Source organism: Rousettus aegyptiacus, unplaced genomic scaffold (genome assembly GCF_014176215.1).
Source record: "Rousettus aegyptiacus isolate mRouAeg1 unplaced genomic scaffold, mRouAeg1.p scaffold_m13_p_14, whole genome shotgun sequence".
Taxonomy (NCBI): Eukaryota; Metazoa; Chordata; class Mammalia; order Chiroptera; family Pteropodidae; genus Rousettus; species Rousettus aegyptiacus.
This window is the reverse complement of record NW_023416289.1, coordinates 20,850,157-20,866,648: the sequence shown is the minus strand read 5'-3', so window position 1 is coordinate 20,866,648 and position 16,492 is coordinate 20,850,157. Positions and strand designations below refer to the sequence as shown.

The 16,492-nt window shown below is 34.3% G+C and overlaps 1 long non-coding RNA gene across 1 annotated transcript; it reads left to right on the top strand.

Annotated features, from left to right (window-relative positions):
• The first annotated feature begins 6,695 nt into the window (after positions 1-6,695).
• On the top strand, positions 6,696-12,076 carry LOC107501860. The gene is made up of 5 exons (XR_001594881.2): positions 6,696-6,808; positions 7,418-7,585; positions 8,897-9,008; positions 11,203-11,318; positions 12,033-12,076. It is a non-coding gene; the product is annotated as an uncharacterized LOC107501860 (long non-coding RNA).
• The last annotated feature ends 4,416 nt before the right edge of the window (positions 12,077-16,492 follow it).

Genomic DNA, 16,492 nt, shown 5'->3' with positions numbered 1-16,492 from the left:
CAAATAAGCTAGGATATGTCTTAGAAAATGCCCTTAAAGGCAAGCGCTTATTAAGAATTTAATAATTATGATGATTATCATCATTTATATATATGTATATATAATCATTTATATATGTGTGTGTGTGGACATACACTCATTTAATCTTTTCCTCATCAGATAAATGTTATGATAGACACTATTTTAAAGGAAAATGAACTAAAATAGAGAGGTAAAACTCTCATGCTAGGGAGTATACGCCCACCAGGACCTAACCATCAGATTTTATGCAGTATACCTGCACCCTTCCCTAATCCAACCGAGCGTGTCTTTTACATAGCAGGCCCTCACTAGGAGACTCTTAGCAGGGTTCCCCAATACAACTGGTTTTTGCATTTATCCCAAGAGAGAAATGTTTTAAAAGGAAACTTTTCTTCAAAGACCTTTTTTAATCTCCAGAGACCATTGTAATAGAGCCATGACTTTGTCATATGTTCTCATCTGCTCAAAAAGATTCCCTTGACAAAAAAATGAAGCCATCCCGCAACCCCTTGTGCCCATTCACCTTCGCAGGTCCAAGGATATACTCTTACGGTTGTAGTTTTTCTTGATATAAATGAGTTCAGCTGATCCTTCACTGGACTAAATGTCAAAATCTATACCCCAGCCATCCTTCTTGAGCTAATAGTTCCCTACAAAGGTCCTCTAATCTCCCACTGGGGCTCATCACTTCTGAATTCATCACTAACTTGGTATTCAACTAACCTTAGTTTAGATTCCAGATCTGTCATTATCGTTTGTATGATTTGGAACATATCACTTCTGTGTGACCTCAATATTCATATCAAAATATATTGTTTAAGAAAAAGGATGGTAGTAAAGATTGAAATAGATATTGTGAGTGAAGATTCTTTGTTGACACATAATATTACATATAATTAGGGTGGCTATATCTATATATCTATATATATAGATATAGATATTGTGGCTATATAATAAATGCAAACTGGAAAGGACAGAAATACAGAGTTATGATTTTTAGGAGAACTATTACATTGAAATTTTAAAAATTGACAATAGGGTAAAGTGAAAAACAATGAGGTTTACCATAGGGCTGTCACAGATAGTCATGTTTTAAAAAATAGTGTCATAGTTTGCTTTCATATTCATGATGACAGTTCAAAATTCAGACATTATGCTGCATAAGCTTTGGCAAACTGGAATTGATGTGTATTTCACCTTTAAGTCAGAATTTTTTTTTTAAAAAGCAATCTATGATTAACCTCAAGTGAAAACATGAAAAATGTAATAGCTATAATTCTCATGATCATGAATAGAGCCTTACATGTATGGGCAGGAAATTACTCTCTGTCACACATTCCTCTAAATGTTTTACATGGACCACCTCGTTTAATCATTACACTAACCTTATGGTCTTAGTAATGTCATCAGCACCATGTCACAGGTGACAAAACCGAAGCTCAGTGAGTATGTAACTTGTCCAGTACACTTACTTAGGAGACAAAAAAGTGGCAAATGCAGAACTGGAAACTTAACTTTCTCACTGCAGTGTGTCTGTCTTCTGTCACCGGAAGGACTCCCTTTCTCTGCCCTTTCTGGCCAGTGGTGAGCCAGAGCTGGTTCTCATGGCTTGCAAGAGTCAATTGTTAATTTGTCAGGAATTTTGTGAGGTGGTGTTAAGCACAGTTAAAATTCGCCATAGTGGCCATAGTGGGGATATTTACACCACAGAAATGGGCCAGTGTTACAAACAGAGGCCCCCCTCCCTGCCACCAAAGCCAGTTGTTAAACATTTACCATCACACCACTGAATTAAAGTTGTTTACACCCTAAAGTATACTAATATTCTTTGCAGATTTCCCTTAAGCCTGCCCATGTCTTGGTAAGTATTTCTTTGTTAGTCATTCTTCAGTCAGTCCTTTTGAGTGTGTCACTCTTTTTCTTGTTAAGGACACATTTAACCAATGTTTGGGCAAAAGCAGCTGATTCTAGATTTTAATACCCTAAGAGATGCTTAAGAAAATTGAGCAATGAAAGGTGTCTTTACATCAAGTGAATCTGTGATAGTAATCATTAATATGTTAATGTTTTCCTCCTGCCTCTGACTTTTTTCTTAAACAATTTCCTAGAGGAAACTTGTTTTAGATGTTGAAGTGAGTTATTTATAACAGCTTGATCTTAACTGAACATTTTGGGGTGACCACTGGGCTTGATAGCAGGTCTCTGTAATAACCTGGAATGCTTTCACTTTTTAAATTTATACGTTGAAAGTCCGTTTCATGTATATATCTGCAAGGTTATTACCTCTAGCATGAGTAAAAGTCATCATTGTGGTTGATAGGTATATAGTTTATTAAAGCTGCAGCTGCTTTTTATACTGCCTTGTCATCAATTTCCACTGGCTGAATTTATCTACTGTCCAATTTTCTCAGTCCAACTTTTGCAGTAAACACTGTCCAACTTTTAAGTACATGCTTGATGGCCCACCGTATATTAACATGGGTAAATCAACCACGGGGAGACAAAAAAGACACACACATTAATAAGTTATAAATACGTAACAAATAGATTAATATTCTATTCCATTAAAATTAATCTTTACATCTAAGGGAAAGGACAGAATACTGCAGCATGCCCTGCGATGAACAGATGGCAAAAGTAATGGAATCGATTTGCAGTGATTTACCTGCCTTCTTCCTATTCCTCATGTCCTTTCCTTGAGATGAACTTGTTTAGAGAATCCTGTACCTTCAAAACTCCTCCTCAGTAATCGCATGAAAATGAGTCCTTACACTAAATTTTCATGTGAGTTTTAGTCATAAACATAGGAACTCCATAGGATAAGAGGTTTGTGAGCAGAGAATAAAGCATAGCAATATTTGTTTTTTAAAGTAAGTTTTAGGAGAGTAAAGACTTTGTACAAATACTGTGTCTCAAAGCTGAAACGAGCTTATTTTGGTATAGTATTATTATTTAACGAAGTTCAGAAATCCATGCCAAACCTTGTCGATAGAAAACAAACTTAAGATGTTACTTTTTAACAGCACTGCTACAAGAACGTACTTAAAAAGGCTCAAGACCATGTACTCAATTGAAATTTTTTTATCTCTTACAATTTTAATTTTAAGGACAATGTTTGGAGTATTGGTTAGTTTTACTTTTTCCTCCCCTTTCCAAATATGCTGATCTTACTCTTGGAGGAAAAAAAAAAAGTCAGAATATTTATTAATTACCAATACCAGTGCTGTCCCCATGTCCTTCTGGCTTCTATTGATGGCTAATTTTTAATGCATTTTAAATTCCCTCAAAAGCAAAACAGGACACTAAGTGAAGTGAACCATGGTATGTACATAGCTAGGATGCTACCTAGGACTGTGGTCAGATTTCCGTTAGGCAATTTGTTCACTTTGAGTTATGCTCTCTCCATGTTTGATAATGTCTGTAGAAACAGGCCAGTTTTTAATATCGAAAGTTTTAATACAGAGTTTGATTTCTAGGAATTTTGTTCATAATAGAACTGATCACTTCCATTGAATGGAACCATTCCTACTTTGTATGTGGAAAGCAATGTAGTGTTTTACTTTTCTAATATTCTAAAGAAAGAGATTTTATCACAAAAGCTATTGTCATGCTATATAAGTAGTAAATACTTTGACTAGCTTTTCTCTCTTACACAATGAATATCTAATGCCTACATGTTTTCATCTATCCTGGGTAAATGCCAATATTCCCAAAACCAATTCAAAATGACATCTGTTTTTCCCCTAAGTTTAACTAATATTTAGGAATATAAGTAGAATAATGATTTCACTTTCATCTAAATTTATTTTATTTAGGGATTATATTTATCACTAATATTAGTAAGATGACATATTTAAATAAATGTCAAATATTTATTAATCTATATTCATAATTTTAACTTTATCGATATAAAATACGAGACCTTTAAGCACACTATTTTTAGAGTCACTCAAATTGTTTCTCTACGTGCATGTGATCTTTAGACATCTCAATTCCAAATTTTCTTTTTAAATGGCTTAAACCTTTTAGAATTCCTAGGAAAAGCCATTGCATACCTTCACATGTCTCTGTGAAGATTATTCCTATATCTTTGCATATCATAAATCCACAGTTTCCCAGCGTACTGGTAGTTGCCTCTCAACTGAACCTGCTGGATCATCCCCAACCCTGACTTACCAGCAGATTGACCTTTTATGGAATGCAGAATGTCCTTTTACATTCTTCATTATATAGTAGAGGTTATGGACACTTCGATACCAAGTGGTTTCAAAATGTTGTTTTATCTGTCGTGTAGAGCTATTCAAATTAGAGAATCTGTGTTATCACATCTTTTCATTATAGTATTGCCATTAGTATTTTCTATACACACAAATTTCGCTTTGTTTAAGCTGTTTGCAAATCAAGGAAATAAATATTTTGTCATGTATGTTGCAAATTTTTCCTAGTTATTTATCACCTAAATTTTTCTAGTTTGTCATTTGACATTTGAATATGTTTACATGGGAAACAAAAATTACACATGGAATGGAATTTTTAAAATATTTTGTATAAGTTTATTGATTTTCTTCTGTGTGGCTTTTAATACATGCCCTAATGTTTTTTTTTAATTTCGAACAACTACATCTGCAAACTAATTATGTAATAGTAAAGTGTGTTTTACGCTTTGAAATATCCCACTCTAAAATGATTCTAGATAGATATGAAAGAGGAAATGAAACAAAATCCTCAGCTCCATGAAGATATTAATTTTGTAAATTACAAATTTTCATTATTTTGTCTTCCAACAAGTCTGTCGCATAAAGAATTAAATCCAAATCTTAAAAATGTAGATAAATATCCTTTTTTTAAAAAGGAACTAAAAATAGTGAAATGCTACAAGAATAAAGGTCAAAATATATTTTCAGTGGCAAAGTGGAAGGATTGTGATGCTGGACCTCAAAAGCTTATCTACTTATTATGTAGTATTGAGTAAGTATTAACCTCTCTGGTCCTTAGTTTTCCCACTAATAAAACAAGAGAGGACTATCTTACTGGTTTCCAAGCAAGGTATGGGAAGACTCTAGACCTAGAAAAACACCAGAAAGGTCTGTGAAGCAAAAAATAAACTTTGTATTCAATTGTATCTATCACTAGAACTTCAGATTAACTCTTTGGTGAAAAAAGTAAAAACTGACTTCAAAGTGTTAGATCTCTTTCTACCCACTATAAGCCAACAAGTAGGTATACAGTGAAATGTGCTTGTGTGTGTCGTGTAAATTTCATGTGTACAGTTTTTCCATAAACATCTAATGACTATATTAAAAATGTTTTAAATTGCACACCTGTGTGATAGAACAAGCCTTTGATACTGATGTAATTATTTATATAAAGGAACAGATTGGCTTTGCCGAATTCAGTGACTTCTAAACTTTCTCTCTAAGTTTCTATCATTTCAAGGCTGTCTTGATTAAGATTTAGGAGAGAATTAAGTTTATTCAAGTTGGATTAATGAAATGCTGATTTGAACAGTGTTATTCCGCAGTATTTAGTATTTCTCCTTCGCTTTTATAAAATTGTTTTCTTATTCCTCGAGTATAATATATGACTGTTTTACAGAAAGTACTTATATGGAGTATTTCAGAACCACGCATGTGGCCATTTTATATCCATTGCAGTATTTCGAAATTATGGTTTCATTATCTCGTGGCCTGTTTTTTAGAGAGCAAAATATGTGTATCACCACCATTATAAGTTTTGGAGGCTTTGAAACACTATTGAGATTGAAGTGCTATGCTTGCAAAAAAAATAGATTCTAACAAATGGCATGCTTTGAATTTTCCTTTCTACTGCCTTTTTATTCATTTTTTTTTTTTTTATTCTTACATGGTGTTCTGAAGCAGTTACAATGAATCATGGGGCTGAATTCAGCTTTGCAAATATGCTAAAAGAAATTATCAGGCACTTCTCTTCATCTAGAAATATCACCCAAGGAAAAAAAATAAACCTTTGCTAGCTAGTGTTGCACAACGAGCCAAAAGAATTGAATCAGTATTATTACTTTCCTGAAGGTATTTGACAAACACAGAATTGTACTATCTCTGAGAAAGGAACTATTTGTAATTTTTTTAAACATAGTTACCTTTGTATTCATTACTTAGAGCCATGGCCTGCGTCAGTAAGAGCGCGTAGAGAGCAGTGTATGCACAGAAAACACATGATGTGCCCTGTTTGAAGTCTTACGCTTGGGACATGGGTGATGTTTAAACATTTGCTCTCGGAAACCGAGTGTCCTGCAGGTACCTTCACTGACATCCAAAGATGGTAGAAACTGCTACCTGCCATCCAAAGATGGTAGTCAGGACTCACTGTCTCCTTTGGATGTAATGAAAGGTGTTGGCCTGGTGACGTTTCTCCAGTGCAGCTTCATGGGTCACATGAACAGCACCCCCGAAGATGATTTAGAATGTCTCTGTCCACAGGTGGCAGCTTACAAATCACTGCCTATATGTTGTTTCAAGTTCTAAATGTTATTAACCAATTTATAACTAAGAAAAACTTTCAGTTGGCAGTCTCTTCCTGACAACATATTCTATCATAACTGTAGAAAACATCAAGCTAGCTTTCGGTTATCCAGAGACTGACCTTTCTGTATGGTTATTATGCAGGATATTTGCTTATCTACCAGTTTCCTACAAACCATCCCAAGGAACTTTGGCTTTCAAATCAAAGAATGAAGAGGAAAAAGGAGGGTAGACATTGACAAAGACCATTTGGTGCCTTGGCTTCACCTCTGTGAAACTTTGAGATGGTAGGTAAACCACTGGCCACATGAGTTTCAGGACTTACTCACTCATTAGTCTAGCTATATTTTGAATTAGCACAAATAGCAAGAAACCATATTTTATGATATTGTGAAATAGTGGAAAACCTTTCAAATTTGAGTTAACATGGAATCTGACTATATCGTACATATTTACTCAGGTCACTACTGTTTAGACTTCTGAGTATTTTCATTTTATATGAATTATTAATAAACTTTACATATTCAGAGACACTATCAATGTAAATAAATTTCCAGAAGCTTTCTATACCTCTTGCTTAATACTTTCACTATTTTAATAAATACTTTATTTCCATTAAGAGGCCTAGGTTTCAAATTAAATATGAACAATAATGCAAGAATTAGTTTTCTTTTATATGGCAAAAAAACTAATTTCATAGATAGATAGAGACATAGACATGGCCATAGCTACAGATATGGATAGGCATTCATGTATGCCTTTAGGATAATATGTACACAGTTCAGTTGTTTGAGTCATTTTTCTTTAGCTGAAACTGTTTAGGTTTCTATAGCTGTTAGGTAAACTTTGAAAGTTACTTTCTTTGTGATCATTGTTCTTCTAATTCCTCTCTGCAGGCACCGAAAATGCCAACTCTAGGAAGACTCAGAACATGTTCCTCCATTCCCTTCAGTTTGTTTTAATGACTGCAACGAAATTATAGATATACCATTTCCTTTTCCCTCTTGAAAGAAGTGGGGAGATAAAAGTAAACAGACAACTGACATTAAATTGAAAAATTTAAGGTAAAATTTAGAACTTCTTACCTGCCTAAATAATATTGTTTTTTATAACATTAAATTTAAATTCTCTAGGAATAGCTGCTTTTTAAAAAGTGCCCTTAAATTGCATGCTTTCATGCCACTAAACATTTATTTTCTTCAAGTATATCAAGAAATCATTCATACAGAGCCTTATATTATTTTTAATCATAAAACACAAATAGGCTTATTGAAAATGAATACATTCTATGGTTTGATGCATTATAAAATTCTGTGCTTTGCTTTTATGGAAAAAAAAATCTTTTCAGTGTAACTTTGCCTTATGAATATTATAACAGTCCTTTCTGTTCACATTCAGTGAACTGAGACAACCTTCGCTCTAGTATACGGAGTCTCCTTCCATGAATTTGTCTTAGGAGAATGCATATTCAATGGTCGAATGTCTCTGAAGAAAAGCAATATGGAAAGTTCATAACCTTTATGAGTGCTCTGGGTTTTGTTTTTATTTTTCAGTATATATCAGGCAAAATTTTTCGTCTGTTCACTTTTCAAAGAAAGGTTAGATTTCACAATCGGAGTAGATAGTGCTCTTTTTCTCACCAAGAAAATTTTATTTTGGCATATGACATACATAATAATCATCTTCCTTAATTTACAACCCATTCAGAATATCATTGCCACTTAGGTCATATAACCATTTCCTTTCTGATTGGTTCAAATAATTTATCTAGAAAATGTTACAGGATTCTCTTTCAAATCACTGAGTAGAAATTATTTTGTTAAACCTTTGAATTTGTAAACTGTAAATCAGAGAATATCCAAATGGTAGAAAGTATTGTTAAGTCTAGGGTCAGGAAGGGTAGGAACGCCATGCTTGGAGAAATAGTTTCCTATCTCTTTCTTGTCACTTGATAGTAATGTATATAACTGCTGAGTCAGAAAAAAAGGAGCTGATAGCCAATTTACAAGCTTTTATCGGTGCAAAATATTTTTAGTTCAGAAGAACAAATAAAATGGGATCTGGGCTTAATCCCAGGGTGGTTAGTGGTCTCCACTGAGGGATGTGCCGGGAGCTGCCAGCAGCCAGTATTCCCAAGCGTGAATCAACCCTGATGTGAGCCTCTGGTGGAACGCTGCAATATCCACCACAACCTCTAGGGGAGCCCTTCTTTTTCTGTCACTCTGGAGCCATTACGACCCAGAACAAGTCAACATTCCTCAGAGGTATTTAGATATCTTCCTAAGACCATACACTATGAACTTTGGATTCCCAGTAAATGAAAACAGTAGTACATGGTCGGATTGTTTGTCTTCAATCCTATGCATCTCTTGCAGGAAGAAACTATCCATAAAATCCTGGGCTGGAGGCCATCCGGCAATATATCTACCTAGCCGTGAACGTGATTTCAGCTTTCATCCACTCCCCTGGCTGGACCTGTCATTCTGGGTATGATAACCTTAACATTTTTAGCTAAAGCCTCCTCTTTCAGCATCACAGGTGATTTATGAAGGTAGACTTTTTCATATGGACATATTGAAGACCTGTCAGATTGTGTTGATTAAGTACTCAGGCTCAAGAGGCAAACTGCCATGGTTAAAAATAAGACGGGAAAGTATACCACCTTGGAATCTGTCAGCAGCTTCTCTGTGCTTTAGTTTAGTTTCCTAATAAGTAAATCAGGAATGATGATGATAGTAAAAACAATTACACCTACCTTATAGGGTTGTTTCAAATATTATGTAAAGTCTGGACTGTGGTAAACACACACTTGCTACTAGAATATTTTAAATTGTAGTAAAATTATACTCTATTTGCTTACAGTAACCTATAATCATACTCAATGTATTTTTATAGCATCCCTGAACTAGAGATGCAATCAACACGGAGATACAAGAGTTGAAAAGCTAGGGCCTCAGACAAGTTAAGATTTGTCCTCAAACTTCTCTCTAACCACTATACTAAGAATATCAGTACAGGATGGGAATAGGGGTCTGAGCGCTCAGAGGAGGCACCCCAACTAGCCTGGTAGGCTGGGACATCTGGGAGAAGATTAAGTGAGGAGGCAGCTGATAGGCTACGTTTTCTAGGTTGGTATATTAGTTAACTATCACTGTCCTAACAAATCACAACAAAGTTCGCAGCCTTAAACAATTTAAATGTATTGTCTTAGATTTGTGGACAAATCTGCATGTTGGCAGGGTTGTGTTCCTTCTGGTGGCTCTAGGGGAAAATCTATTTTTTTTTTTTGCCCACATTACTTGGCTTATGGCCCCGTCCTCTATCTTCAAAGCCGCCAACTGCAGGTAGTGTCCTGTTCACATCACACTGCGTTAGTCTTACCTACTGTCAGCCTCTATCTTCCAATTGAAGGACCATTGTTACTACATTGGGCTCACCTGGACAATCCAGAATAATCTCTGCATTATAAGATTAGCCGGTTAGCAACCATAATGCCACATACAACTTAAATTCTCTTTTTACATGAAAGGTAATGTAATCACAGGATCTGGGAATTAGGACATGGTCACCTGTGGGAGGTCTTCATCCTGCTTACCACTGCAGGCTGAATGTTAACCTAAGGAATACACTTGGGAAGGAAGAAAGACAACACTGAGGATTTGAAATGTTTTTTAATACACAGTGATAGAAAGGGAAAACATACAATTATACAGTGCAAAGCCATCCAAGATCAATTACTTAAATTTTCTCAACTAAATTAGTATTACCAAAATGCCCTCTTGTTTCTTTCTGAGAGTCATAGGGTGTAATAAAAGTATCTAGTCATTTGAATGTTAGCAAAATAAACAAAAAATTCAGGAGAGATTTCATCTTTGTTGCTCTGCATAGATTTTGTTCAGGTTTTATTAGCATTAATCTTTAAGTTTCACATCCTTTTTGCTGCCCATTCTCACAAGAAAAAAAATTCAGCTTCCAGGTCATCAGTAAAGTCAATCTAAACAGGGGAAAAAAGAGAAAGAAAGAAGGAAGTAGGTGGGGAAATGGTAGTATTTGGTTATGTTTGAGCTTATCCAACCAATCCTTCACTTTATTATGAAATTGTAAGGTAAAAACTATAAAACTATAGTTTTAAAAAATTAAGGACATAGAGTATATAAAATTAATTTACAAATCCTCCATAATTCTCTATTTCAGTCGCAATTCCTAAATATCATTGTGATTAACATTTGGTGTGTATCTTTCCAGACATTTTTTTATGCATGCATATGTACACATTAAACAGTTAGGATGAAAATATATATTGTTCTGCAGCATAATGAGTATATATGCCCTATACCTGGTTTGACATGACATAGTTTAGGAAACATTTACATATTTATGATACTTAATGCACCTTTCCAGGAACAAGAGATGTCCTTCCGCTATTTCAGAATTTCTTTTATTTTTATACTTTAGTTATCTTAGAGAGTTTTCAAGCTTTATATACAAGAACCAGGCCTTTTTAAAGATTTATTTTTCATGTATGGTATTTTTCTTCTTCCTCCTTTTATTCTTGTTAATGGCCTCTTCTCAAAAAAGGGGAACCATTGAACTACAAGCAGTTACCCTGTTCCTTCTTTTTTGGAAGTGTTCTTCTGTAATGTCCTTGACTACATTGTCCGCTTGTTCTCTCTGCTTCAAGGACACCGGTCATCTCCAGCTTCTGGCCTCCTTATCTGCCACCTTCTCTGTATCTTCAGCGGTGCTGTGAGTGAAGTTCTGCCTGTCACTTCTGTTCCAGAGCAGCTAAACAGGGAGGTCAGTTACTGTTTTATTTTTTACATTTCCACCCATGTACCACAGGGCCATGCCCCACAGCGACTCTGCATAAATTCTAAGTCCTGGCGCAGAAGCCACTACTTAGTTTTGCAACCTTGGGTAAACCATGAAGCTCTTTGGGCCACTGTTTTCTTGTCTATAAAGAGAACCAGCAGAAGGGGTTGCTGGTTTTTCAACCACATTATGAGCCCTGAGGTTCTGCGCAGCCACCCTAGAATGGAGTTCGGGGCAGAGAAAATAGATAAAAGGAAGCTCGCCTACTTTAGCGTGCTCATATTTTACAAACAAAAGTCATATTTTGTCTTTTACACAATAGAGAGTTTGATCCTTAAAATACTGAAACCACTAGACTAAATGTCTACATCAGTATCTCTGAGACTATAGAATCTCCTGTTTTGTGGACTAGATATGTAATATCTGTGGAGCTTGCCTGAAATCTAAGCCAAGTCCTAATTTACTATTTACTTTTGTTACGAAAATATCTATATATAGAAAATATCTATATGAGTCTCTGGATTTCAGTAGACTCACTGCTTTTAATGTGATTATTCATATCGTCAAAAAGCAAATATGTTGGAAATCATTTTATGATGAGCACATTTTCATCATTGTAAAAATTTGTATCTCTTTTACAAACTCTATTCTTTTTTTCTATTAACTTTTCTTCCAATCCACTCTACTTACCCAAACAAGATTAATTTCTCTCAGTCATGGACAACTTCTGGCTCAAAACTCCCACAGGTAAATTTCTATATTTATTTTATAATTACTTTTAGTTGTGCTAGACTAGAGATGGTAGGGGAATATCATAGCTAGGATAATTACCAAGAATACATGTAGCTGAATCTTTTGGCTGTGTGTGTCTGTGTTCATGTGTTTCTTGCCTGGCTGCAGCTATGGTTTGGGTAAGTTAATTAATCTCTGAAATGCTTTTGAGAGTTACATGATATCGTTTATATGTTAATCACTTGGTTCAGTGCCTAGCATATAGTAAACTGCAATTGGCTGAGTTGTATGCTTTCTCTGTCAGCCCAGGAAAGTCAATCCTTGCCATCTGGGGCTAATTTAAATGAAAAAATGCACATACACACATAGGTTATACATTTTGTCATTTTTGAAAGAGAATGACTTGAAACTATTTAGATAGTTCTACTTCTTGTAAATTTTAGTGAACTTTTTAAAAAAATTCAGAGAAGTGCATGGTTCTCTTTGTTTACTCAGGGAATATGTATAATCCAAAGAATACCATGGAACAGATAGTACATTACTTTTTGAACAGTAAAAGAAGTAAATACAGAGTAATATAAGAGCTAAAACTTCACCTCTCCAGCACCCAGAGCTGACATTGCTAAATTGATAGTATTCCCTTTTTTTAGATGTGCTGATTTATAATTCTCAGCACACACTCCAGGCAGCCCCCATCATATCAACAAGAAATGCATAAGGGATAAGTTTTATTTATCACCCCCCCATTCTGATATGTTATGAAGAGGTACTCAAACATACATAAAGAATGTCAATGAATTTATTTCCTCCATCTAATAGAGCAATAAGTAGTAAACTAAAATATGTTCATGTACCAAACATAACAAATATTTCTGAAATGAATAGTCAATAAATGGGATATTGAGCTTATTTTTTTAATCTGATTTAAAAGAATAATTTTTGCCAAAACAATAATTATGAAATAATGAAAACTCAGTAAAATACATATTACTCAACTACAGAATTTGAATGTATAAATTTATAACCAGTGTAAATGAACTTATTTAATATTCAAAGACACAAAGTAAATTCCTAAGTATTGCAGTTTTATTTAATTTTCCTGAAGTCCTAAAAACAATTCTTGTAAAATATATTCTGATTTAAATAAATTCAGAATATAATTTCCTTTAAAGATGTATTTTTACAGCACATTTATTTAGTCGCTAGACATTATACTGGAAAAGTATGAAAACAAGGAGCCAGTAAAATGCATGTAAAATAAATGAATGTACTCATTTTCAAATATAGAATCCCAGACTATTGGAACCGAAAACATTTTTAAGGATTAATTGATCCAGTCTTCCCAGCTTTTATCTTTAAGAGATACACATTAAAATGAGACTTAGATCAACTCACTCAACAATCAGAAACTAGGAGAAGCCCCCCGAGCCCTGGCGGGGGGAGGGGGGTCTTTGTACAGTTTGTTTTCTCTTGGTTTGTATGTTTCAGTCACTAGGCAACTTCAGCCAATTAACTATGCTTAGAGTCTTTTAATCTATACAATAAAATCACAAATAATACATGATATATTTTAATACAGGATGTATTATGTTGTATGCATCAGCCCATATGCATACAAAGAATGAAATAATTTTCAGTGAAAAAATACATCTTACATAAGGCTGCTACAAACTTAGTTAAATAATTACTATAAGTTATAGAAATTCCATTTGAGCACTAGTACTAAGATGAATATTGTAATCTACATTGAAAAATGAATGGTGCTTTCTCTGATGGTTTTCCCCAAATTGTGTTCCTTGGACCATTAGTTTTAGAGTAGATCAGTAAGTGCTTCAATGGAAAAGGGTACTTAGGTCAAAAAAATTTATAAACTATTTGATTAGACAATATTATCTAGCTCCCACTGTTCTGTATGAGTTCAGGTGCTTTAGCGTGAAGTGCTCACATGTCTCCAAGGGAAGATAGACAGCCTTAAACCCCATTCCAACAAATCTTGGGGGTTTTCTGTAACAGAAGATATCACAAGAACTGTGTTCCTTGGAAGATCTGTTCTAAATGTTTTACATTATAGTCCCCATATCTATCATTAATTACGTGTGATATATATGTGTGTGTCTATACACATAAACACACACACATATATAAAAATATACAGCAGGTCCTCAGATGATTTCATTTTATTCAACACCTTTTCGTTATACCATTGATGAGATGCCATAGGAATTTAATTCTTGTTTGTATCAATTAGCCTATGGTAAAACTGGTATTGTTATATATCATTTCACTTAAATTTGCAGAAACTATAGAAATACATGTATAAAGGAATATATACCCATATATATGTAGTTAAGAACAGTTTCTAGACAGAACCTTTTCTCCATTGTAACAAATCCTTTGAGTTTATACTTAACAAGAAAATTTCAGTTTGCCATGTATTTGTGATAGACATTTTTTAAGGATGAATCAGATCATGAATGATAGCAAAACACTGTAGGTTATAAAAAGGACTCTTTATTATCACTGTTTTCTCTACAAAGTGAAGATTTATAGGCAAGTCAATTGATTACTTTGAGGTCTTGATTTCACACTTCAAGGAAAAGCAGAATATTATTTTCCAGCATTGTTTCTTATGGGAATGTCTATTTGAAAATTAACAATTACTTTTAAGAACATTGAACACATCTTAAAGCATTGTGTTCAAAGGAGCAAAACTGTGGGGAAAATATCTCACTGAGCCAACTTTCAGGAATGAACAAATTCCGGAGAACTGTCAAAAATTCGCCACGAAGCTCCCTGAGTGGTGTTCTCCGAATTGCAAGCCATTTCACATTATGTTTCTTTGAAAATAATTTAACACCATTGTTCTTGTTTGCTTACAATGACCACCATTTAAAATGCATCAAAGTAGTTTTTTTCCTTCATAGGCTACATTTTTGGTGAAATTGATCCAACCGGCAGGTTATATGTGTGATGACACAAGAGTCAGAAATCAAACACATACCAATTAGACAGCTTATTTATAGTAAATATATTTGCAGTCTATCTCTGCAGCTGCATTGTGTCTGCTGTAATTCACACTGTATCAGACTGTTAACTCAAGCTGCATATAATAAAACTTCAGGTTTTTTATGTTAAGAGATGATTTTTTTTTTTATTACTGGTATATCGGTAGTAGACTCAGAATAGTAGATTCAGGTAAAAAAACACTATTTTAGGCCACCAAATAGAGTAGCCACTAGCTACATATGGCTATTTAAATTAATTTCAATTAGATAATATTAAATATTCAGTTCCCCAGTTGTATTAGCCACCTTTCAATGTACAATAGCCACATGTAGCTTGTGGGTGTAACGTACACAAAGAACAGTTACTTCGTCACAGAAAGTTCTGTTTGACAGCCCTATAAATCCTGCTGTTCCTAGGTGAGTTCCCAAGGCATATGGAAATCAAATAGTTAAGTCTCTTTTTTTTAAATGTAGCTTCGTCAAAAGAATTTACATGACTTGTTCAAGCTCATATCAGTTAAATTACAAAATTTTAAAAGTCTAGCTTTGTGTATAACTGAGTGTATATATTCTTGAATGTGGTTGTAAGATGGATGAGGATTGTCAGCAGTCCTGAAATTGAATTTACATAGGTGTTGGTGATATTTTAAAATTTTTTCTGAAATGCACTGAAATATTTTACATAAGTAAACACATCCATTTAAAGTGTAGATTTCCATGAATTTTGAAAAAGGTATACACTAATGTAAGCGCCAACATCTCGAGATATAGAACATTTCATTACCTCAGGAGGTTCCCTTTGACCTTTCCCGTCTAACCCGTACCGAGACTCAGCCGAAGGCCACCACGGATCTGTCAGAATAAATTTCTACTTTCTAGAGTTAAAAAGAGTCTTATATATTTAATGTACGCTTTCATCTTTGATTTACATCCTGAACATTTGCTAAACTCATTTTTAATAGCTTTTTATATAGATACTTTAGGAATTTCTGCATAACCATGCCATTTGAAATTAGAGTTTTATATCTTCATTTCTAACAGTATACCTTTTATTTCTACATATATATAGAAACATATATGAGTGAAAATATTCACTCTAATTTTTATCATGAAGCATGAAGTTGTGTAGGTTATCTGTATATCACAGGGATTAGACCTTACATAATTGTGGGAGCTGGTTAAACAGCCTCTTTGAGGCTGTTATCTTTGTATCTAATGTTGGAATTTGAATCAACAAGACAGGCAGTTAAAGAGGTTAGATAGATGTAAAATGGGATGATTACAGACAAGACGAAGCCCACAGACATGAGCTGGAACCTGTGACTGTGGAATGTAAGTTTGTATCGTCCTCAACCTTGATGATGTGGGTGTCTTGCAGGAGAAGCTGGTGCACTCCATTACAGAGCTAAACAGGCATATGGC